Here is a 24623-nt window from a genome sequence, read left to right as displayed (position 1 = left end):
AGTAGTTCCTGAGATAAGCGCGTTCAAACAAACAAACAAACAAACTCTTCAGCTTTATAATATTAGTATAGATTAATAGTTCATTATTATTAAAAAATAGATGTTTACGAATGGATTCCAATTAGATACGTTGGGTTTAGAATAAATAAATAATACATAAATAAAAACACTTTATTTGCACACACAAAACATAACAAAATCAAACAATAATAATATACACTGGAGCGGTACAAATAGGCGGCCTTATCGCTAAAAAGCGATATCTTCCAGGCAACCTTAGGATATAGGAAAAGTGAGAAGAAAATGAACAATTGGAATAGTTATAAACTTCTTAAGAAAAATTTTGTGATGGACAAAACTAAGGGCCGATTTTTCAATGCTTGGATAAAACTTATTCGTCGAATAATGTATAAAACTACCATTTTAAAAACATATTCTAATTGCCCGTATTTGACAGTTTACGTGAAATTTTAATATTATCGTGTAATACTTTAATGGACGGATAAGTTTTATCCAAGCATTGAAAAATCGGCCCTTAATAAAATAAAGAGCGTGTGTCACGTGTGACACGTGTCAGAAGTGGCGATATTCAAAGATACCAAAATCGTCGCTTTACTCCATGACGTGCCGATATTGCCATGACGCAACCTTAAATTAATCTCAACTCGCCTGAAAAAATTTAACTTATAACAATACCTACATGTTTTAGCAGATACATAATTATATTTTTAGAAATAAAAGTCACACGGAAAGAAATAACAGTTAAAACACTCTACTAGTGACAAATCCAGAGATTGATGAGCTTAGATTAGCAAAATAAAGAAATAAAAGCGTATAAAAATATACAATACCTGAAAAATACCCTAGCTGCAGTTAGTCTCAAAACAAGTTTGAAACTAAATATTTTAGTTTCAGTGCAAATATATTTCATCTTAAAAGATGCTACGCTAAGTAACTTAAGTCAAATTAACTTACCTCTGAAATTACTTAAGTTGACAATGGAGGTCGTCCTAGATACGAAAACTGGATTATATATTATAATTGAATACCCAAAACTGGCCTTCTGAATTATTTATTAAGATAAATAAATTAGTACTTATTTCTTTAAGTGTTGTTAACGAGATTAGGTACATCTAACATCGTTGTGGTATAATTTTTTGTTTTATTATAAAGAGCAAAAGTATAGGTATGAAGAGTTTGTTTGTTTGAACGCGCTAATCTCGGGAACTACTGGTCCGATTTGAAAAATTATTTCGGTGTTAGATAGTCATTTATCGAGGAAGGCTATATATATCACCTCGCTAAGACCAACAGGAGCGAAGCACTGCGGGTAAAACCGCGGAGCACAGTGTGTCATAAGTAACGATTTTGATAATAATTACACCAGTAGAAACTGAATGGAAAGCCACATTTATCGATAGCACGTGTAGGTACGTGTACGTGTTGTAGGTATAATCAGCTCATGAAAAGCGCCCCACGCTTTTTTCACAAAAAATAAAAATACTATGTATTGGTTATTGCTTGATTCCTAGATTAAGAATTATTTTCTACTTTTTAATAATTGTAGGTATCTATTTTGAAAGCGTGTTTTTTAGTTTTTCAAACTATATTTATTTTGTGTAACGATGTATTGGAAAGATTTAAGAGCGTTAACGCTCAACACGTACGGCCACAGAGCCCACCAGAGCCCACAGACATGCCACAGAGCAAGTAATATAGGTATTAACCGGCCGTTACTCAAGCCATATAGGTATATTACCACAGAATATATAATATTACTAAATATTACCGCATAGTACCTACAACACAAATCGGCGTCATATCGCGGCGTTTGGTTACAGCGAAGGCTTTGACATGCGATAAAACGTGTTCTATCTAACAAAGCCATCTAGCGTGTATTACTCGTTTAAAGGCGACGGTATATTACCGCGTAGTACAACACCAGTCAGCGTCATAACGCGGCGTCAGTTTAGCGCTCTGACACGCGTTAAAACGCGCTCTATCTAGCAATGCCTTTACACATAACACCCACAGCTTTGATTAAGAGAAGCCTTTGCTATCACATGTCAATGTTACAATGTATCAAGAACGTAATTACAGATGTCTGACATATTTCAATGGGATTGAAAGGGTGGTTATTATTATGCTGAATTTAATTATCGAGAGGTAATAAGATTAACCGATCGGCTTTCAAAGGGGTCGTGGGATTAAATACGGATCCGCATTTTTGTAAAGATAAAATATATATATATATATATATATATATATATATATGTATATATATAAAATATATATATATATATATATATATATATATTATATATATGTATATATTTTTGTTTAAGTTAAAATATATGAATAGCTATATCGTTTTGCAATTATTTTTCCTAGTTTCTTGTGTTTGGCAAATAAAGCTTTTGAATGTAATAAAACGCAATTACGTACCCATTTTATTTATCTAGGTATTTTAAAGCCTTGAAAACAATGATACAGATGTACACACATAGATTTACTTACTGTGCGTTGATACAGCTGTCAATTTTAGACATAAAAATAATATAAACAAACAAACAAACATTAATAGATCGGGAAAAGTACAGTGACCACGATCATAACCTTCGTAAAGCGTGACCTCAAGCGGAATATGTTTAAAAATATAATTTATTTACATTTTCATCTGTGAAATACGCCAGACGTGTGCGTCAAGCTTATAAACATGACTATTTTCGTTTTAAAAGTTTCAATATTTTACTTGTGGAGTTGCGTATTTTGATGTTAAACTTTTTTAAAAGCGTTGAGAGTAATGGAATAAGGCGGTTTTGGTATCTTTGAATCTTGCCAAAGAAGTTTCACTTCTGACACGTATTAATATTTAGATTGGAACTTGATAAAGCTTGGTTGAAATGATAAAAGGCGCGTACACACAGAGGACACAGACACAGTACACGCGAGGAGCCTCGCGAAGCAGCTCGGTCAGTGTGGACGGACTTGGCCGGGGAAAACCAAAAGCATACGTCATTTACCCGCTGTTTGACCTCCATTTTGACCTTAGGATTGAGCTATTGATACAAGAAAATTGGAAATAGAATCTAAAATCTTTTTTCTGATATTAACCTAATGTTTGAGTAACCTAAGGATATATGCAGACTAGGTATATTAGGTACATTGTAGTAAAGAGTATCCTACTAATATTATAAATGCGAAAGTTTGTGATGATGTGTGTGTGTTTGTTACTCTTTCACGCAAATACTACTGAACCGATTTCAATGAAATTTAGCACACATATAGAGGCTAACTTGAATTAACACATAGGATAGGTTTATCCCGGAAATTCCTCGGAAACGGGAACTATGCGGGTTTTTCTTTGGAAACGCGGGCGAAGCCGCGGGCGGAGAGCTAGTTTTGTATAATTGTTAAATCAAAACAGAATTTCATGTAACTATTATAACAGTAAATAGGTACGAAATCTTCACAAATATCAGTTTCATTAAAATAAATGTTACTGTACCAGCAGAAAATGGTATAAACTTTAAAGGGTTGTCACTTGCAGGTTTATGAAAATATTAATTTGTTATGCAGATACGAGACGGTAAATGCATAATATAAATGTAGTAATTACAGCTATACAATGAATTGAATACACGATTTGTATTTACTACTTATAGCTCGTGGTTTTACTCGCTCTAAAAAATCTTAAAGAAGAACAAAGAAAGAAAGAGTATATTATGTTGAAAAGTCATTCACAAGCAAATAGCGAAAAATAAGGTTAGTAGGTTTGATAAGAAGAAGGCTGAATAACTGGATGTATCGTAAAATGAACGATCGTCTTCATTTAGCGCGATAGCGGAGTAATAGGAGACTATTATTGCAAGACATTTTATTAAGCTCGTCGTAAAAGCTGCTCCGATTTTTCTTTGAAAATTTTGTTAACAAGCGTCGCTTAATTTAGGGTTGGCGCTCTTATGTTTTAGTTTATAATGTTACGATAAGTTGTGTATTTATTAAATTTGGCGGAAAAATATGCAATTTTTCGTGGTTAGTGGACTCGAATGGTAATTTCTTAAAATTAAGCATTGGTTCTGGTCAAAATCAAAATGATAGACGTTGCAAATATGAGAATAGAAAGCGACCAATTGCTTTTTATTGATTTATTTTATTCTATATTAATTCTTAGATTCGTAAAGATTTCGAACGTTAATATGTTCATTACAATATTTATTGTACCTAAAGAAAACTTCATAACAGGGCTTAGATTGCTTAGACAATTCTTCAAGGAGTTAATGCAATGTAGCTTACATAATATAGAAGCCCCAAACCTCTTGACCTCATAAAGAGAGTTACAATTAGAAAAACATCTACAAAACAGTTTCATTGACGCAGATAATGAAATCTCCTGATTACGAACATAAAGATGAGCGAGCCTAATTTTTTCAACGTTTTTCTTATTGCTCCGTTGATAAGACAGTTTTATTCCGGTCCCTTTGTAGGAGCGGCTTTTACAGGCCGTCAATTCGGACCCTTATATAATAATTTTTAGAACTTTTTTATGGGATGCGTATTACTTATTCTATAGTAAAGTCTTGGATTAAATTTCAGTGACGAGAGACGGGGATAGATGTATTTTATGTAGATTGGAATTATTTATTTATGACTTCATATTTAGAATCTCTTTTTAGGGTTCCGTAGCCAAAATGGCAAAAACGGAACCCTTATAGTTTCGTCATGTCCGTCTGTCCGTCTGTCCGTCTGTCCGTCTGTCACAGCCGATTTACTCGGAAACTATAAGTACTACAGTGATGAAATTTGATGGGAATATGTGTTGTATGAACCGCTACAAAAATATGACACTAAATAGTAAAAAAAAAGAATTGGGGGTGGGGCCCCCCATACATGTAACTGAGGGATGAAATTTTTTTTTTCGATGTACATACCCGTGTGGGGTATCAATGGAAAGGTCTTTTAAAATGATATAAAGTTTTCTAAAAAACATTTTTCTTAAAGTGAACGGTTTTTGAGATATCAGCTCTCAAAGTCGTAAAAAGTATGTCCCCCCCCCTCTATTTTTATAACTACGGGGTATAAAATTCTAAAAAAAATAGAGGTGATGCATGCTAATTAACTCTTTCAACGATTTTTGGTTTGATCAAAGTATCTCTTATAGTTTTTGAGATAGGTTGATTTAACTGTAATTTATTATATTTGCTGCTACGGAACCCTTTGTGCGCGAGCCCGACTCGCACTTGGCCGGTTTTTTTTCTTTTACGTTAGAGCTAGCTTACGTTTTTAAGTTTTCGTTTGCGCTTATAAGTTTAGTATAAATTTATGTTTTTAAGGAATTTTTGTTGTTTTCATTTTTAATTCCAAATAAAAGTGAAGAGACTTATAACGATAAATCCAATATATCTAATAGCAATTGATGTCTCATAACATTTTCTTATACATAAACAAAGGAACGTAAATAAAACAATAAAAATATAAAGTAGTGCTAGCCCTATTAAAACTCTTTAACGTCAACCCTATTACGTATCTATAAACGTATACAGGTTAATAGGGTTCATTATGCAAAGCTTTTGTTGTTCAATTAAGGGCCGATTTTTCAATGCTTGGATAAAACTTATTTGTCGAATAATGTATAACCATTTTAAAATAGTATTCTAATTGCCCGTATTTGACAGTTTACGTGACATTTTAATATTATCGTGTAATACTTTAGTGGTCGGATAAGTTTGCCAAGCATTGATAAATCGGCCCTAAAAAAATAATTACTCAATTATTTGAACTCTCAAACATCATAGGCTGATACTTAATAGGCCATCTTCACAATGGACAGCGATGGGCGAGTAGAGGCAATCACGATAGTGTAGAGGGCCTAAATGTCTATAGCGTGATGATATGTAAGCCTATAATAGCCTTTCTCGATAAATGGGCTATCTAACACGGAAATAATTTTTCAAATCGGACCAGTAGTTCCTGAGATTAGCGCGTTCAAACAAACAAACTCTTTAGCTTTATAATAATAAGATTGATTGATACGATTGTCATAATGGTGGCAAACATCGACGATCATTTGTTGGGCCAACGCTCTCGATTGTTAAGAAAGCCCATTAGATTTGAACTACTTATACCTATTTATAGTATATTGCGTATTATATATTGATATTGGCCAATAAATCTCTCTTGAATTACAACATCGAGTACTATGTAATTTATTGGTATAAAATGGTCTGATAAAAATGGAGAGGCAAGTCAATAAATTTGCTATACTATTTTTAGTACTTACTTTCTATACTTGCATTTACAAACTGTATAGGTACTTACGTAGTGGATTTAAATCTCGTTTTTTTTTTTATAAATAATTTAAGTTTAATCGTGTTTTAAATAGTATTTTTAGTTCTGAATTTCTTATCTTAGTTTTCTACGTTACCGATATAATTGTACCGATATACTTAGGTTATTTTAACTACCTATATTTAATAAAAATTAAAAACACAAATATCACAACTGTGCGTATAGACACACCATGTAAATATTTTAACTAAAATAAATATCATATTCGGCAAAACCGAATGTCAGGAATTTGGGTCAAATTCCAATTGAAACATTTGATTGGATAGAGATCATACCAGAGCCAGAAAACATATAAATACTTGTAAAAGCTTATTTTTCCATGGTTGGCATACATTAATTCTTCTGTATCCTAACTAATATTATAAATGTGAAAGTTTGTGAATATGGATGTATGTATGTTACTCTTTCACGAAGAAAACTGGACGGATTTGGATTGAACTTTACATTAAGTTATATACATCAGAATAACATAATATGATCTATAGAAGAACTTAATTTTTCTTGATTCTCGACCGCGGATGAAGCCACGCGCTAGTATTAAAGCTTATCTTCATTCCAGCCTTTCAGGACGTCCACTGCAGGACATAGGCCTCCCCCAAAGATTTCCAAAACGACCGATCACCAGCGGCCTGAATCCAGCGGCTCCCCGCCACTTTGATCAGGTCGTCTGTCCATCGCGTTGTAGGCCGTCCCACACTGCGACGTCCTGTACGTGGTCGCCACTCAAGAACCTTTTTGCCCCAACGGCCATCGGTTCTGCGGGCTATATGCCCAGCCCAGCGCCACTTCAACTTACTAATACGGTGGGCTATGTCGGTGACTTTAGTTCTTTTGCGGATCTCCTCATTTCTGATTCGATCACGCAAAGAAACCCCGAGCATAGCCCGTTCCATAGCTCGTTGAGCGACGCGAAGCTTTTGCACCATGCCCGCGGTTAGCGACCACGTCTCAGATCCATAAGTCAACACCGGTAACACACACTGCTCGAAGACTTTCGTCTTCAGGCTTAAAGCTTATACTAGTATCAAATTGTATAGGTATATGACGTACAAGATATGAGTCAATTATTGGCTGAATAACATAATTTTAATAAATAATTTTAATTTTCAGGTTTCACCTAAGTCCTGCGATCAACCCGACCCTGTAAGAGGTAATGAAATTTAACTATTTTGATGTAAAATATAATTATGTTGTAATTAATTTTGTTTATTAAACGCGAATATTGTTAACACGCAAATTGTTCTCGTAATTTCTATTTTAGTACAGAGTTGTTGTTTGTTAAACGCTCCGTTTCTGAACGAAAAGAGAATTTAATGAAGGAATTTGTTTGAGATTTTTTAAATATTTGAAACTCCAGTTTTACAATATATCCTAGGACAAGGATTATTATCGCTAAATCAAAGAGACTATTTTACCGATCAGCAAACAATCTTTGAAATATTCACATTAGGGAAAGGCATGTCACAATTCTACTTTTTGTAAAAACAATCGGGTAATAAATTTTCGGTCTAATTAACTTATTAATTTTGTTTTTTTTTAAATCAAACTATTATTACAATCAAGATATATATTTTGTTTATTCATCAGGAAACTCAAAGGAAATGAAAATTTCCTGTATCACACCGAAATTGGTCTAAGAAGTCTCTTATACTAATATTTTTTAATTTAAAAACGAAGCAAGCATGGAACTATATATACTACGTATGGAACCCACACTCCCTAAGAAAAAGTAAAGTCAAAAAATTTGACCTTGAATCTTATCGTTTCCCCTCCGTCTCTTTCTAGTTACGGTGAGTCATAATCATGTCATAATATATATAGTATGTCTATATTTCCGTGGGGTGAGTATAAATGTAAAAAATTCAGGATATTAAGGAAAAAAATAACGGATACATCAATTTTATTCGTATTAAAATTTTACTATAATACTAGATTTTGCCCGCGACTTCGTCCTCGTTGAAGTCATAAAACATAAAATCCCATTTATCCCGTGGGGATTTCGGAATAGCCTTTCTAAGTGCACCTTTAGGATACTCTAGATATACAGAGTGTGCCAAATTTCATGTCTTTAGGTCCAGTGATTTTAGGCTGTGCGTTGTCTGTCAGTCACTAAGTAACGGGAGAGTTTTATATTTATTGATTGATTGATGGTTGATGATTTACGGCGGAAATAAATTACGTAATTGCATTTATTATTCTAATATAGTTACTGTAGAATTTTTGCAAATAGATAAAAAATAGATGTTCAAGTATTTAACATTGGAAAATTGTAATGTTCCTTTCAGCGTTTTTTCATGTTTGCGTCTTCCGTCTTGCATCTTCAGAACACAGGACCGCTATAAATTATGACAACATTTTGCTGTATAATTTGGCGTTACGTCCAGTCATTTGAGGAATTAATGAAGTAAAATATCAATGTGTTTTTATAATATTTATTTATCATTACAATGCCAACTGCCTTTACAAATTTGCAAATTATAAGATAATAACAATAAAAAGTAACGAAATCGGTTCACTGAAAATATTTTTATCATTCCATACCCTTAAGTATTTAAATAGTTTTAAGAGTACTTGAAATATGAGATCGTGGTCTAGCGCTTCCCTATCATACAATAAAAAACAAAATATAATATATTCAGGGTGTAATCGTTAAGTGTGCACAGGTGATTATTCCGTAACTATTGCAGGTATCAAAAAACTTTAAACTGATATCGATATGATACTGATATGATACTTTACCTAATGAGTAAAATAACAATAATAACTTTTTTTAAATATAACAAGAAATATCTAAAAATGTAACTTTAAACCCTCCCATACATTTTATTTCCCGTAACGTATATATTACGTTCCCACTGCTGGGACATGGCCTCCTATGAGGTTACAGCCACATCCACCACACTGGCCAAGTGCGGGTTTAAAATGAATGTTGCATATCTTCACTTTTTCAAAACAGGATATTTTTAATTCTACTATATTTAGCCATGTATTACGTTCCGCTAGATTGGACGGAAACCTGTAAAGAGAAAAGAAGATTATTTGCAAAATATAAAAAAAAAATGTCATTTAGATACAGATAACACAAAATTTGTGCTGTTGTCTTGTGCTTCTATTTCAGTAGGTACCATATATGTATGTACTTTGAGTTTTTGATTTTACAATATATCATTATATAAAAGTAGTAAACAACGTTTTTATACCATTAACTTTCACGCCAATTGAACTAACTCAAGTGGAGAAAGACTTCTCCTCATATAAAATACCATACCGAAATATATGTACACAATTTTATAAAGTATGGACACCCTAGTCTAATATTTATTACAATCATGAAACATTTAATAATAAGCAAATAACGATGTTAAATGGAAAAAACCTAATCAAAATTAACATTATAATCACAACTTCGATCTATTATTCCAGATTTAACAACAATTAAAGTAGAAATATTACTAAACTACAATTTTACATGAAGCGTAGTTTATGCATGGTTTTTTGTACTTACGAATGAAATATAATATCACATCCTGGATGCCATTCACTTTTGCAACCGCGCACAATATATTTACAACCATTTCTATTAATTTTGGCTCAGAATAATTCCAAAATACAAGAACAAACTCACGAAATGAACATAAACATCCGCCATTTTGCAGTAAACATTATTTGACACCTAGAATTGGGGCTGCCGCGCAACGATTTTCATAACATAATTCAAAATATGGGAAAAAAATTATGAGCGTGTTCGATAAGCAGTCCATTTTAAAAGTTGTAAACCTTTGTTATTTCAATGGAAAAGCAAACCTGCATGAATCTCGTTTAAATTTCATTTTTTTAGCGGATTTTATTAATGATTTATGTCATATAGACTATTATTACTGACAGTCGATTTTTTAATGCACGTCAATAGGGGAAAAATTTACAATCACGCTGGCTACCCTATGGGGTAAACAGGGGTTACTTGCGGTCATTCTATCAGTTTTTTATTTATTCTTAGGAGTTTGGGTTCCAGTATGACTATAGTTCCATGGAAGCAAGTCTTTTTGCTTTTTATTAAAAAGTGTGATGAAAGAGGCTAATGCTTCAAAGGAAGCGCTGTCAAAAGTTGTCAATTCGACTGCTTTTTTTTAAATATTTTATGTATGTTTACTGTACACTGATTACACCAAGGTGAACGAGAAAATATTCATGTTTTTTTTTTGGTGGGTACACAGTTCTTTAAGCGGGTATTTCTTTCATTTCTACAAAGTAGTTATTAAATGAACACCTGGATTACGATTTGTCTCAGATTTTAAGTCAAAAGTTTTCAAGATAATAAACAAATTATTATTAAATTATCGATATATGAAGCTTCCTCAATTTTTTCAAAAAACGTCACGTTTATAAAAACCTTTGTTTTTGCAATATAATAAAGCTTTCCTTATATTAGTGCAATGACATTATAGTTTGATATTTGGTACCCATCATCATCATCATTATCATCACCAGCCCATATACGTTCCCACTGCAGCGACACGGGCATCCTATGATGGTACCTACAGGCCATAATCCAACACGCTAACCAAATGCGGATGTCACATAATATGTCGTCCAAGATGTCGTCGCACTAAGCGACCCTATCTAATACTAATTTGTACACGTTCAATATATATAAATAGCATACATATTAAACATATTATGATATGATGTTTGATAATAACTCGCTCTGTATCTCGTCTAATATTATATAAACAATTATATACAATATATATGTACTGTATATAATTTAACGTCCTACACATATAATATATTTCAAGTCTATTATAATATGAACATCAAAAGATCACCCAATTTAGAAGTGTCTTTGTAAAGCATTTTAATTATCCTGTTTTTCAAGACCTTTTATGATTTGAGATTTTTAATATAAATATTCTTAAAAGGACCGTGGGTTGTAATTTTGTGAGATTTTTAGATTATAAATTATCTAATATGATTAGCTCCGGTTGCAAAAATATAACTAGTTGTGCCCCGCGGTTTTATACGCGATCTAAGGGACAAGTACTATTTACTAAAACGGATCTTCAACAGCTGTTATCTTGCAATTCGCAATTCGGTGGTTTAACTTTCACATCTATACTATAACATTATAGAGTTGAAAAGTTTGTTTGTTTGTTTGAACGCGCCTTAGGAACTACTGGTCCGATTTGAAAAAATATTTTGATGTTAGATAGCCCATTTATCGAGGAAGGATTATAGGCTATATAGCATCACGCTAAGACCAACAGAAGCGGAGCAATGCGGGTAAAAGTGTTACACACACGCACAGCTTGTTTATAATGTGAAGAGACAGGAGACCCATCACAAAAATCGGTCGTATAATTTTTGAATTTAATAATTAGGATCAAAGCTTATTTCTGATTTGATCAGTGTACATAGAACATATTATTATTTATTAAAAATGCGAAAAGTAACTCAATATTTTTTCGTAATTAATCATTGCTTTTAGAAAGCTTCATCTTTGTTCAAAAGATTTCCTATATTAGAGAAACATTTAATCATCACCTTGAACTTATTTTCTAAAAGATAATAATGAGCCTTGGATTTTCTCTCCGCTGTTTTTATTAAGTTATTTCTAATTTCGTTATTTTCTTACAAAATAGGTTATTTTTGTTATCAAAATACTAACTCTGAAATTAGAATAGACATTAATGTACCGAGAAACTTAATAATTGTATAAAATACTTCACATTCTGCTGATATTGACACGTGTCAGAAATAAAACTTCTATGGCAAGATTCAAATACCAAAATCGTCGCCTTGCACCATGACGTGACGGTATTAACATGACGTGACTGTGAAAATTTACTCGTAAGAAGTTTCACTTCAAAAAAAATTGTAAATCGTTTCCAATATCATCCTCTAACATTCAGAATATAAATAACTAGCTGTGCCGCGCGGTTTCACCCGCATTACTCCGCTCCTGTTGGTCTTAGCATGATAATAATATATAGCTTAAAGGCTATATAATATTACTCGTGGATAATGTAGCTTTCGAATGGTAAAAGAAATTTTGAAATCGGTCCAGTAGTTTTTGAGCCTATTCAATACAAACATACAAAAATTACAAAGGTTTCCTCTTTATAATACATATTACTAGTATAGACTAGCAAGAACGTTAAAATATTTCATCAGTTTGTAGTTCAAAGCTTGTTCTGGCTTGTATCATAGCCTGTGTTGACTGCTTTACGTTCTGTAACAATAAGACAGTTTTATTGTGTTATTTTTAACGCGTTGACGTGAATTCAATGTTGTGTAGGAAAAGTTTGGTAATCGTTAATGTGAAAGATGTCTTATTTATTTATTTTTATTTATTTTATTTAAACAATTAGATGACAGGGATCCATTAATGTTAGTACGTGACTTAAAAGCTAATGTTAGTAGGTAAATATTAAAGTACTATCATCAGTTGACGGGGCACCCTATGCGTAAACCTGTCGCTTTGAATGGACAAGTTTACGCACAAAGTGTCCCATGAAAGATGACATATATCTCTCCGAAATTACCATCAACAGACTGTTGCGACTGCGCCGCACTCTATCAAATGTAGACGCTGTTTTTTTGCGTATTATCGCCCAGAAATCGTCAGTATGCGCATTAGCGAACATTCCAGACGCACTGCAGTAGCGAGGCAGTCCCAACAGCATTCTAAACGCATTATTATTATAATAAGCTGATTGTACTCTTTACCTGGGTTGGTTAAAGTTATTTTTTTAAACGGTCGTATTGTTATCGATTTCAATTGTTTACAATCACAGAAAAAGCGGGAATGTATACTACCTAATATTATAAAGCTGAAGAGTTTGTTTATTTGAACGCGCTAATCTCAAGAACTACTGGTCCGATTTGAAAAATTCTTTCAGAGTTGGATAGCCCAATTATAGTTAGAATATTTCTATTTTATCTCTAGGTTTGGGATTTTGAAATATTTATACAACAACAGGTAAACTAAATATGTACCACATTGGGAAGGTTCATACGAAAATAAATGTAAAACTCATACGTAGACTATTATATTGTAAAAAAATTATTTTCAGAACTGTAAAGTAAGTTTTTTGATTGGTATTTGTATTTTTATGTAGACTTAGGAGCCTCGGAAATAAAAACTTACGGGCAGACTGAAAATCAGCGCTGTTCAGGTGTTAAAGCCCGACAGCATGGCTGAGTCTGACCCGATTAAAATTCTCTATTTTTTTTTGTAATGTAAGTAGTTGTTAAGTGTGTGTAACTTGTGGCAATAAATATTTTTTCTTTCTGTCTTTCTTTCTTTATTATAATGAACTGAAGTAAATATCTTGTTTTGAAATGTTTCGCCCAACATTATTATTGAAAGTGTTTATACTGCCGATGTTTATAATTTCTCTTGGAACACATAAACATTGTATTTTTAAGCTATTGCATATCTTCTATCGCAGGCCTTGAGCGCGGGGACCGAATCCAGAAATTGCGTAACGAAAAACCTCACGCTCCCCACTCCGACGGGCACGGAGGTGTGGTTTGAAGGCATAGCATGCAATAGCTTTACCGCGGCAGTCCCCGAGTGCCACACGTCTTTTTATTATTCTAGAAACTACCAGTGATGAAAAATATCACCAAAATAATTAGATAGGTAAACGTTTTGGAACGAATATTTATTTTTTGTTGAACTTTGCCTATGTGTTTGCCTCCTTGTGTCAATAATATACTTAAATATTATGAATTAATAAAGAATCCTCAATAATATTTTGATGGTATTCTCAAAACTGAATCTAGACTCTAAATATATTTTATTTATAGAGTGAAACCTCATAAATAATTCCTTTGATACAATTTTAATGAAAATTGAGAATTACTTCAATTATTTATCGAGTAAAATTAATTACGTTACTAGGTAAGCTTTGAAATATTGGAGATCCGGTAGTCCGCTTACCTGGCGCTTACTGAGCGAAAATATTGTGGAACTAGCTGTGTACCGCGGTTTTACCCGCATGGCTCCACTCCTGTTGGTCGTAGCGTAATGATATATAGCCTATAGTCTTCCTCGATAAGTGGGCTATCTAACACCAAAAGAATTTTTCAAATAGGACCAGTAGTTCCTGAGATTAGCGCGTTCAAACAAACAAACAAACTCTTCAGCTTTATAATATTAGTATAGATGTGTACACCTATGTGTGACGCTTTCCACATCTTGAAATAAAGACGTTTTATCTTCCTAATAAACTTTATATTGTTTAAAACTGTGTAGGAGCATCCATTTTGGTGCAGTTGTTGACGGCGTCTTAATGGAATGGCAAACATCAGAAAACTTTCATTGTCGAGTGCACTCTGTAATGGATTTCATTCTTTCAAACACTTTTAAGAGTTAAAAGAGAAGTCCCGTTTGAAAGTCAATTGAAAAGGCATGATTCTTCTTTCCTATTCTGCTGTAAGTCAAAGCTCGTTTAGAAATAAATAACTATGTACTTAAATATAACGAAGTTTTTTAATTATTCTAGAATGCATTTGGAAATGTAATGGATAGATAGTTTATTTACGTAGCACAGTTTTATTAACGGTTTCGTAGATTGATTATAATAATGTATTTATCATTGTTTTCATTGCTATAGCAAAATAGCAAATAAATCTTGCAAACGATTTTGAAATATCAGACGTTTACTTAATTGAATGTTTCATATAGTTGAGTTTAAATAATCTATTTATAAGCATTACGCCACAAAGTAATGCTTTGGCGCCAAAAATATTTTCCCGCCTCAAGCAATTCGCTTTCCTCATAGTACGCCACTTATACTTTGAGATTTTATTTGGATATACGTTCATAAAATGTTTTATTTTACAACATTCTTTGTTTACAACATCCGTAAGGATTGCTTTTGAATAATATCGCACTTGATTTACGTGTCTTGAATTCATATTTATTTATAATATTTAATATATTTTAAAAACACTTAAAACACGCCTAAACTCTTGAAATTATTTTATTGTCACTGATCTTTGTTAAAAATTTTGATTAAATCTGTCCATTTAAAGTGGGTCAAAATCATACAAACATACAAACAACAACAATGGGTTACATATACAAACATACAGGTGAAGCTAATAAAAGCGTGTTAAAATCAATTTATAATAAATTTTTATTTATTCCATTGAATAAATAAAAATTTATTCATTAATTATATGTATTAATAACTAGCTTCCGCCCTCGACTTTGTACGTGCATCCCCGTTTTTCCCCGTTCCCGCAAGGATTTCGGGAAATCCTTTCTTAGCGGATGCCTACGTCCTAACTCCTACCTGCATGCATGGGCGTAGCCACGGTGGGGCAGGGTGGGGCACTTGCCCCACCCTGGCTCTGACCTGGAAGGTACCTAACCAAATCTAAAAAAACGTAATTATCTAGGTACTGACTACAAAACTTAATATCCGTTAAAAAATTCTCACTCGAAAGTTGTCAGTCGACACAAAAAAAATGCGATCTAAACAAAAAGCTTGCGCTTCTATGTTACATGATTTAAACCACTTTTGGTGCCAGAAAAAGTAGTGTAGTACTGTTACCTCATTCAAAGCTGTTTTTATTTAGCCAAATTCGCACTTAATTTCCCATCCAATTTAACTTTTGTTTTAGGATAAGTTACTGACCATAAAAGCACAAAATGCTGACAGATCCAGGTGGAGCTACGCTCGCAATCTTACATAAAAGTTTTTGGCCGATATCTCGGAAACTATCCATTTTAAGGCAAAAAATATTGGGAATTTTTTGTAGGTAGTAAAATTTTACATCTTTTATACCTTGTAAACTTTTTGTAAAACTTTCCGTTTACGATTTATGGCCTATTTAATGAGCCGGTTAATCATCTTTGGCAAGTAACTCTTTAAATATTGGATTAATCAATGAAATGCATAGGCATTAATATATTATACATATGCATTATCCATTTATTAAGATTACTTTATTTGAAACTTTTTTTTCTAATGCTTTTTGAGTTATTTAACGTTTGGCGATAAATAGTAAATTTCAAGGTACCTATGTATGTTTCGTATATATTTCGTACAACTAAATAATATTGAGTAGTTATTTTATATTCGGATGCAAGAATAAAATAAAGGAAAATATTTTAAAAAATGTATTAAAAATTTTCTATAAGTAAAAAAAAAATCAAAAACTTTGCCGTTTCGGAAACGGTGAAAATCCACTTGCATTGGAAATTTCTTCTTCGTTTTTATTACATCCGTAAAAAAACTTTTGGCCTGCCACGTCACCCGCCGAGCGGCGGCATTTCTACATTATACGTGGAACAACTCAAAAAATATGGGCACTAAAAAAAATTTTCAAACAAAACTTGTAGAGAATAAAGTGACCTAAAAACTATGTACATACATGCATTTTATTCATTAATCCCAATATTTTAACGATCAACCGGTTCATCAAATAGGCCATAAACCGTAAATAGTAAGTTTTACAAAAAATTTTACATGGTATAAAATATGCGAAATTTTACTTTCTACAAAAAAGTCTCAGCAACTTTTGCCCTAAAGTGGATAGTTTTCGAGATATCGGTCAAAAACTATAAGATTGCGAGCAAAGCTCCACCTGGATCTGTCTGCATTTTGTGTTTTTATGGTCAATAAGTGACCATTAACCTAAAACAAACATGAAATCGGAAGTGCAAGGTTTTGCTTTATTTACTGAGTTATTAAAATGGTTTATTTTTCTACTTTTTTACATAGACCTATATTTTATGGTAAAAAGGAATCATATTATATGTATTAGACAGATAAACTATATAATATAGGGATGAAATTTGCAACATAAACGGCTGTAGGTATCTTTTGTTTGTTTTGATTTATTCATTATTATTTCAGCTTGATACCGCCACGTGTTCTTGAAAAAAAAAGGTATTTTTAGACAGACAGACGCACAACAAAGTCTGCCTGTCAGTTTGTCTGTCAACACACTTTTTCTCAGGAACGCGTAGAGTTATCAAGTTGAAATTTATATCGAATACTCAAGTCTACGGTCTCTTAAAGCTGTGAAAAAATCAAACTTATAAGCCAACGCAATCAATACATACAGCCATTTTATGCTGCAAATTATCGCAAATTTCGACATTCGCAAGGAAATCAAAACCTACATTGTACTTCCCGTGAAAACAGAGTCTTGAAATTTGGTTAAAAGCAATGTCTTATAGCACAGATAAAGGAAAAATTGCTAAAACATACATTTTAGAGTTACAACATAATAAAAAGTAGGTTTGTTCGGAGCCCTCGGTGCGCGACTCCGACTCGCACTTGGCCGGTTTTTTTTTGCCCCACCCTGTGCCCATGGCTAGCTACGCCCATGCCTGCATGCCAAATTTCAGCCCGATACGTCCAGTGGTTTGGGCTGTGCGTTGATAGATCACTATATCAGTCACCTTTGAGTTTTATATATGTACTAGCGGTCCGCCCCGGCTTCGCCCGTGGTACATATTTATGTTTTCTCTACATAAGAACCATCCTGGTACTTCAAGGAATATAATAAAAAAAGAATTATCGAAATCGGTCCACCCGTTCTCGAGTTATGCGCTTAGGTACCAACACATTTTGCGATTCATTTTTATATGTATATAAGATTATATAGATTAAATTAAATACTAAGTTATTAATTTATGTGCTCAAAAAGCAGGAGGCTATGTAAAATAGGTATATTCTTAGAAATTTATCAGATAATGTGATTATTCGTCTTCTCTGTAGAAAAAAATTTCATAACAGAATTTCTATGAAAAATTACGCATCTGGTTCAATGGATTTGCTACTGATTATGTTAACTAAAAGGCGCTTATCTCGTATAGATAACGCGTTATTTGGTATGACGTGTGTACAGTCGAGGGAAAATGCACTTTAAAAGTAATAATAAAACTTTTTTTGGTTGTTTGAGTTATACCTACTGTAATTAGTTTAATTATTATATCTAAACGCATGATTTTAGAAAAGCAACAGTTACATTAACGTAAAACATAAGAAGCTCTCTAGCTAACCGTATAGAGACATACAATTTTGCCAATCTTTATACCTATGCGATAGAAACTAAAAAAGACTTGTGGCACTCGGGGACTGCCGTGGTAAAGCTATTGCATGCTGTGCCTTCAAGCCACACCTCCGCCCCCGTCGGAGTGGGGAGCGTGAGGTTTTTTCGTTACGGAATTTCTCGATTCGGTCCCTCTGCTCAAGGCCCGCGATAGAAGCTATGCAAGAGCTTAAAAAGATGTAGATAGGTTAATAGCGCTCCAGAGGAACGTCGAAATATGGCTAATCTAATTAGCAACAATTTACATCAGCCATCTAACGATTTACATTTTTATTTATGAATCCATTGATTTCAGCGTGTATCGATTCAAAGATCAATGATTTGACCACAAATTAAAAACGTCAAAAAAGCGCGGGAATTACACCAACAGCTGTCATTGCAAACGCAAACGAAATTATGTCATACATAAATAATAATTGATCCTTTCAAAACAGAATCAAAGAGAAACATTGATTTACCTCAGACCTTTGAGGTGAAATCTTAATACAGATGGACAGAGTTTTAATATTAATAAGGTATTATTGAGAACTGATATTAGATTTTCATCACGTTGGGAAAAGAAAATGGCGGTTCGTATGTTTCGATGATAATGGACTTTTATTATGGAAGGAGAAATACGATTTGCGCATTATTTTTGTTATCAACTTTTATTTAACCTATAACAAATTTCTTACTATTTAATCCGTGTAATCCATGCTAATTTCATCTAGTACTAGCTTTCCGCCCGCGGCTTCGCCCGCGTTTTGAAAGAAAAACCCGCATAGTTCCCGTTCCCGTGGGATTTCCAGGATAAAACCTATCCTGTGTGTTAATCCAAGTTACCCTCTATGTGTGTGCCAAATTTCATGAAAATAGATTCCGAAGTTTTTGAGTGAAGGAGTAACAAACAAACAAAAAAAAAAACGAATGAGTTAGTGTTAATGAGTAAAAATATTCATACATACGGGTGAAATGTGACTTTATATCCAATTATGTGGGTTGTTTTGCATTTTCATCATTCCTTCTAACTTAATATAAACAATAGAGCCACGTGTTAAAACAATGTCGGGTTTTTCAATTTACATGTTACTAAAAAAGCTGATAAACGGTTGAACTTGGTTATGTTTTTGGAATTAAATCTTTTAACCGGTTTAAAACATAATTTTAATTTTATGTTGTTGTTATTTCATACATCGATTAAGAATTCGAAACGTATGTTTTTAAACAAAATAAAGAAAGGCTAGTTTCAGGCAGTCATTTTGGAGTAATTATTATGTTTATGTCTGTATTTAAAAATATGCCTTTGACCAAGCTTACGCCAAAAAGTATTTAATGTCATTTTAAATAATTACAATATTTTAAATATTGAAATACACTGAAATTGGATAAAAATTTACAATTTCTACACGTCTTTGCGAAAATATGGCGCCCAATTGGCATTTGACGTTTATATTGGCGGGAAATGCATGTAAGAAAATGGCGCGAACTTTTGTAGTTTTTCTTTGACGATTTATTGAGTTGCAAATGTACATACGTATTGCAAGAGGCGAAATGGAATTGGAAATTTCTAGTTCTTTGCAACCAGTTTTCTATCAGATTGTAAAGTGATAAAAAATAACCTATGCTTTTAAGGTTAACACATTTTTTGGTAGTTTAAACAGTATTAAGAATTCAATAAGATTTAAATAATTAATTTTTTACGTTCAATAATATGTTCTACTATATTATCTTATTAAGGTTATAAAATTTGTTTTACAAATTGTTTATTGTAAAACATTGAGTACCTACATAATTTTTTAATCAAAATGTTTCGTCATCAGAAACTATATTAAAATAAAAACAGCAAACTTATCATGCATAGCGAAAACAAAATGCAGAAAACTTTTAAACACTTATGCGACAAAGGTTCATGACCTTGTAACGTCAAATTATGCAGATGCTTTTAGCCCGCCAAATAACTATATGAATTTTTAACTCGAATGTACATAAATGGAAAACATGTTGACTCCACACGTCGGTACCATAGTATAAAGAGACAAGTAGGCCGACTCCCGGCGTTTAGCAGCGCACGGTACTTTAACTCGCGAGGGGCAAGGTTGTCACTTGTCACATTGATATTTTTAATAATTGTATAAACAAACACCGATCGCTCACAGCAATGGCGTATTCCTCTTCAGTAGGAACCGAGCGGCGTTGTGTGCGTGCATCAAGCTTGCGTACATACATGAACGGGGGGCGTTGCCAAGCGCTCCGCGTACATACAAACGGCGCCATGTACCTGTGTTCGAAGATAACTTACGTTTCTCTTTATACTATGTCGGTACTTCAGCGACGTATAAAAATGCTCAAACGTTTTCAATTTACATGTTAATAATGTGCGCGACTGTACCGGCTTATCTTGATTATGAAATAGCGGACTTTTAGTTAAACGCCGAAATGAACGAAATAACCTTGAAACACCTGATGTATTTTCATTTTAACCGAAATGGCTTCTTTTAATAAGCTGCGAGGTAATTTTACCTTTTTCACTCGGCTGTACCTGGATGATGTGTGTGTGATGTAAATTTTGTATTTTTAACTCCTGTGAAATAACGAGGTTTTATAATTTTACTAGCTGCGCCCCGCGGTTTCACCCGCGTGGCTCCGCTCCTGTTGGTCTTATAGCGCGATGATAATATCATCGCGCTTTGGGCTATATATGTATATATAGCCTACTGCCTATAGCCTATAGCAGCCTCGATAAATTGGCTATTTTTTTCAAATCGGACCAGTAGTTCAAACACACTCTTCAGCTTTATAATATTATTATAGAAAGTATAGATAGATGAGCATAATATTACATAATTATAAAATAAACATTGTATCAGAAATTTAGAACGGAACGTGTTATCTATTTACGGCCAATGGTTATTTCATTCCAATCAATCTGCATAGCAAATATTATAATTAATTATTTGAATTAAGTATTGTATTCAGTGTCAATTGTGTTTGTTATTAATTATTATTGTGGAGTCAAATAAATGATCTTTCTTTCTTTCTTTCAAATTTTATTTAAAACGACTGTGTAGATTTTGCGTGAAATTGACACAAAAATCACATTCATATCCATTCACTATTTAATATTGTAAACAATATATCTGGGGGCACGGCAGTGCCCCCGCCAAGTCGAGCAAAAAAAAAGCGGCACGGCCGTACCATCCTTTTCTCGAAGCAATTCGGGCCTTTTTCGACCCCCTATAATTCGTAAAGCAAGAAACCTGAATCTTCAGTAACTAATCCGGCATTGTATAAACACGGAATATTTAAAATTTCAGTCAATTTGAACCAGTAGTTTAAGAATGACAACTTGTTAAAGTTTCTAAATTTTGTCACTCACTGACTCACCGATCATCAAAAGTCCAAGGCACTTCTAGCAGACTTAGAAGCTTCATATTTGGAATATATATAGAGTTTAGTGCCTTAATCATGGGAAAACTTAAATATTTTGTAATTTCGGTCCAGTTTTCCAAATACACCAACTGCATCAATAACTTTGTAATCCCATATAAATATATGGGATTACAAAGTTATTTATGCAGTTGGTGGTTGGTGGTGGTTATAAATTTAATAGGTGTAGATAGGTACCTACCATATGAGGCAAGGGAGGGGGTATAGGGTGGGTAAGGGTGTGTTTAGCCCATGAAACTGAACAACATTATTACTTGTAAAATGGTCGACGTAATGAAAAACACATGATTGGACATGTCTTGAAGTACGAAAATCTAATAAAACAATATATTATAATTTAAATCTGTTATATATAAATTGTTGGCGCGACTAGCCTCCTTACAGACAGACTGGCCTCTATTTTACTCTATGACTGACAAGCAAAATATACGCCAAAATGACAGAACAATGAAATGTGAATGTTTGATTGATTGATTGAATGATCGATTGATCAATTGGTTGATCGATTGATTGAATGATCGATTGATCGATATATCGATTGATCGATTGATTGAATGATGGATTGATAAATTGATCGATTGATAAATCGATATATCGATTGTTCAATTATTGATTGATCGATTATTGATTGATTGATTGATCGATTGATCGATTATTGATTGATCGATTGATCAATTATTGATTGATTGATTGATCGATCGATGGATTATTGATTGATCGATAATTGATTGATCGATTGATCGATTATTGATTGATCGATTATTGGTTGATCGATTATTGATCGATCGATTATTGATCGATCGATTATTGATCAATCGATTGATAAATTATTGATTGATCGATTATTGATTGATTTGATTGATCGATCGATATATCGATTGATAAATTGATCGATCGATCGATTATTGATTGATCGATAATTGATTGATCGATTGATCGATTATTGATTGATCGATTATTGATTGATCGATAATTGATTGATCGATAATTGATTGATCGATTGATCGATTATTGATTGATCGATTATTGATTGATCGATTATTGATTGATCGATTATTGATTGATTGATTGATTGACGTAATGATTGATCGATTGATAGATCGATTGATCGATTGATCGATTGATTGATCGATCGATCGATTGATCGATCGATATTTAGTGTACAGAGGCTGGGGTCTTCAAATTAAATACCGGATATGCTGAACTACTTTATTAAATTTATAAATTTATACTTTATTACACTTAGGTAGGCGAGTGGCAGGCGACTGGCCCTCGCAGGAGTGTCGCCATTCGCCGCGCCACAAACCGCTGAATTTACGATATTCGATTACTGCGAATAATAACACACACTACATACACCCCCTTCTTAAAAAAAAAAGACGGGTTGCACTCCGGGAGTGCCGGCAGAAGTGAAAACTTGGTTATTAACGTTCAGCATGTTTGATATTTTGGAATGGTATCCTTACGCATGGAATATAAGGGCTAAAAAAAAAATCCGTCTTACGCTTTTTCGATCAGGCCACGTGTCCTGACGCGAGTTTAAGATATTATACCCAACGCCGCTAAAGAAGTTTTCACTTCAAAAAGTTATTGTGGGTTATCCATAAGAGATAGACATAATATATACCATCGCGGACTTTTCTGTAGAACTTTTCAATGTGTATAATACTTAGTACAATATTTTGATAAAACTCGTAGGGTTCAGCATGCGTTTGCAATGTAAGCGGAAAAAATGTAACTATTTACGACATCATATTAGAAACCTCAAAAATAACAGTACTTCTCCACTATTTAATGGATGTTATTATACATATAAACCTTCCTCTTGAATCACTCTATCTATTAATAAAAACCGCATCAAAATCCGTTGCGTAGTTTCAAAGATTTAAGCGTACTAAGGGACATAGGGACAGAGAATGTATTTAATAAAAATAAGAATGGGGATTACCTTATAAGGTACTAGTCCTATGATCGCAACTAAATTGTTAGTAAAAAATCAAAACATTTGTGTTCATTTTAATATCATTTTCTTTTACAAAATTATTTAAAACTATATTTAACGAGGAAAGTAAGATACATTTAAATTACAAGCCTTCGTATTATTATATTGTTTGTGTTAAAAATATAGGTACTTATACAAATAGAAAAACCAATTCATTCCCCTTTCATAAAATACAATAGAATATTAATATAAAATATATCACCATTTAATTAATAGTCAGGAACACGAAGTTAACTATTCTTTTGTAAGCGAATCCTATCTCAATCGATTGAATGACTTCAGCAATTTCAATGCTATCTTGGTATCAAGGTACAAGGATATAGAGAACACTAGATGTGAATAATAAAATTTAAAAAAATATGTGTTGATAAAAATTTGTCATTGTATTGAAGAAGTATGTTCTATGGTTAATGCGTTTAAACTGCTCCAAATGCTAGCATTGCTTTACAAATAAATTTAGGTAAGATTCAATAAGTAACATGACAACATGAACTTGAAAGCAAGTGAAAATGTTATATTTGCATTCATGCAAATTATATAATGTATTCATGTACCCATAGTAAGCAGTGGAGCAGTGGTATTTGAGCCAAGAATTAAGAAAACATGAACATTGAACACATCCACCCAAATACTGTGAAATTCGTGTCTACAATGAATACGAAACCGAACTTTGGTCAAATGCTGTAATTTAACTGGTCTTAAAGGGATATATGTAATATAAAAGGTAGTCGCAAAATTAACCACCCAGGTCGATGAAATATACATACTT

The 24623-nt window shown here is 33.0% G+C and overlaps 1 protein-coding gene and 1 long non-coding RNA gene across 6 annotated transcripts in view; one reads left to right on the top strand and one right to left on the bottom strand.

Annotated features, from left to right (window-relative positions):
• The window catches only part of SPR (G protein-coupled sex peptide receptor), a 202231-nt gene that overhangs the window by 23063 nt on the left and 154545 nt on the right, over window positions 1-24623 (top strand). For 4 of the 5 annotated variants that reach the window (XM_090117202.1, XM_090117200.1, XM_090117203.1 and 1 more), the window contains exon 2: window positions 7459-7498. The exons of the other annotated variant lie outside the window; for it this stretch is intronic. The gene's annotated coding sequence lies outside the window, so the exon portion shown is untranslated. The remainder of the gene's footprint in view (window positions 1-7458; window positions 7499-24623) is intronic. 5 annotated transcript variants of the gene reach the window in all.
• LOC149896879 (uncharacterized) lies at window positions 8767-10370 on the bottom strand. The gene is made up of 2 exons (XR_016458280.1): window positions 9854-10370; window positions 8767-9364 (listed from the first exon to the last, which is right to left on the bottom strand). It is a non-coding gene; the product is annotated as an uncharacterized LOC149896879 (long non-coding RNA).

This window comes from Colias eurytheme, chromosome 27, assembly GCF_061535395.1.
Source record: "Colias eurytheme isolate Ceu_HAF_F1 chromosome 27, ilColEury1 Martin Lab GWU primary, whole genome shotgun sequence".
Lineage (NCBI taxonomy): Eukaryota > Metazoa > Arthropoda > Insecta > Lepidoptera > Pieridae > Colias > Colias eurytheme.
This window is presented reverse-complemented; position numbering and strand designations above follow the sequence as displayed.